We start from the raw sequence: 2,139 nt of genomic DNA, 5'->3' as shown, positions 1-2,139 counted from the left end.
CCTCTAGAATGCACTGTTTTGGAACTTACACCAGTGTAAGTTCCACCAGCTTTAACTTTGCCAGCTGAGTTAAGGTGAGGGACTTACAGTGGCATATCTCCCGCTGAGCTGGAGTGAGGGAAAATTCAAGATGTGCCAAATCCAGACTCTGTTATCCCAGCAGATCTTGGGTTTGGACTGCGCTGTTAGAGTTGGTTACGATGATTGAGCCCAATGAAATTCTCCTTTGTTCGCAATAAAAGACATATTATTTTTATTCTGATTATTATCACTTATTAGTGCTACTATGAATACCACACACCCCAAAGGCTTTTTACAAATGAAGCATTGTATTGAAAAGAATTAAAGCTAAGGAAAGGAGGGTAGCATGTTATGGAATATGCACCTGTCATTAGAGATGTGGTTTGATCTATCAGCAAGTTTTAAAGTCCTACAAGATATCTGCATAGTGAATTCTTCCCTTGCCCTTGATTCATTATGTTCTTCTGACTTTGCTCAGGGGAAGGAGCTGGCAGAATCAGTCTGCAGTCAATCATAAAATTCCATTAGATGCCCATAATAATGTGCAGTGTCTAATCATATTATGGATCATTTTTAAGTTCACGGGAAGGGGCACATGTCTTGAAACAATCTACTTCAGAAATTGGATGTTTTGTAAAAAACCTGGGCATATATATATATATATATACCCTTTAAAATCTACCAGACTCTTCAGTCTACTTTTACAGCAGAAGAAATGCAATGATTTTGATTTTACGGGGGGAGATTGGACCCAGAAGCAATACAGATATATGGATGCAAATGTTCAGTAGCGCTCTTTATATCTGAACCTCAGTTATCCAGAATAGCCAATTATTTATATTCCATCAATCCCCATAGCAATGTGTCCATGTTTAAATTAGTGTTTGCTTGTCTGGTGAAAAGATTGCAGGCGTCACTTTTCCTTCAGGTAGGCTGGTTGATAGCCTTCTGCAGGAGTCTATGGCCTAAGATTGGAGAAAGCCAGTGAGATGCAGTTATATAACATCTTATGTTCTTATGGTAGTGATAAATTTATACAAACCATCTTTAAAGAACGTTTTTTGACCCTGCAAAACTGAAAACCACTTCTCTGGGGCAATTTTTATCGCTGCTTGTGAAAAACATGTACACATAGTCATTTACATGTGCGCCACTTGGCCTCACTCTCCATTGCCCTCATTGCTTTCTCCACTGTCATCACATTGTCAACTCTAATTGGCTATGTGACATTGTGACATCACCCTGGGGTGCTACCATAGCAGCAGCAGTGTCTGCTTTTCAAAATAAGAGCAGAACTAAACATGAAGCAGAGTTGTGTGATATCTTTATCCCATTGGTTTTGGAGCAAGATGACTGATGATGGGTTTGAATGAAGAGACAGAGCTTGTGTTTGTGTGCCTGTGTATATAGCCACTTAACCTTATTCATTATATATTTATTTATCCCCATAGTGGGAAATATACCCATACCATTCCATTATATTTTTCTCCCCATAAGGGGAAAGGCGGCTAAGGAGCAAAGAGATTTTGAAGAAACGTCAAAAGAGAACAGACATCAGCAGGCCTTCCTATCTATTCCTCCACTCAAAATTCCGCTTCTTGGTGCTAATTCTGGTTACAGATGTTGTGGTCAAATGTGTTAGCCCCTTGAGAAAACTACATCTTTCTTGGGACACTGGATCTTTAGTTCTGGGTGACCAGAAAGTCATAAAAATATACCAAAGCAGTTTACCATACAATAAATAAATAAAATACAATTTAACAACAAACATCAATTAATCACTGTGTAAGGGTGTATTCTTAATTGTTTGTATAGACCTGGTGGAAAGGTTTTCAGCAGGCATTTAAAAACTGAGACAGAAAGTCACTGATGAATATTGGCAGAGTATGCCACAGGCCTGGGGCAATGAAACAAAAGGCTCGGTTTCTAGTTGTTGCCAAATGAGCCTCACCAATTTGGCCTCACCAATGACCAAGGATGCTCCTGGAGAAGATCTCAGTGATCAAGTTGGGATATAAGGGTTGAGGTGATGTCTGAAGTACCCTGGACCTACAGTGTGTTGTTCAGAGCTTTGCAAATTAATGCAAGCAACTTGGACCTGGCTTTGTAGTAGATGGG

General features: G+C 39.6%; 1 long non-coding RNA gene across 1 annotated transcript; it reads left to right on the top strand.

Moving 5' to 3' along the window:
* The first annotated feature begins 1,317 nt into the window (after nucleotides 1–1,317).
* LOC308585276 lies at nucleotides 1,318–1,789 on the top strand. The gene is made up of 2 exons (XR_014007211.1): nucleotides 1,318–1,423; nucleotides 1,519–1,789. It is a non-coding gene; the product is annotated as an uncharacterized lncRNA (long non-coding RNA).
* Nucleotides 1,790–2,139: the final 350 nt, after the last annotated feature.

This window comes from Podarcis bocagei (assembly GCF_964188305.1).
Source record: "Podarcis bocagei genome assembly, chromosome: 1".
Lineage (NCBI taxonomy): Eukaryota > Metazoa > Chordata > Lepidosauria > Squamata > Lacertidae > Podarcis > Podarcis bocagei.
The sequence above is the reverse complement of the archived record's forward strand: the minus strand, read 5'-3'. Positions and strand labels throughout refer to the sequence as shown.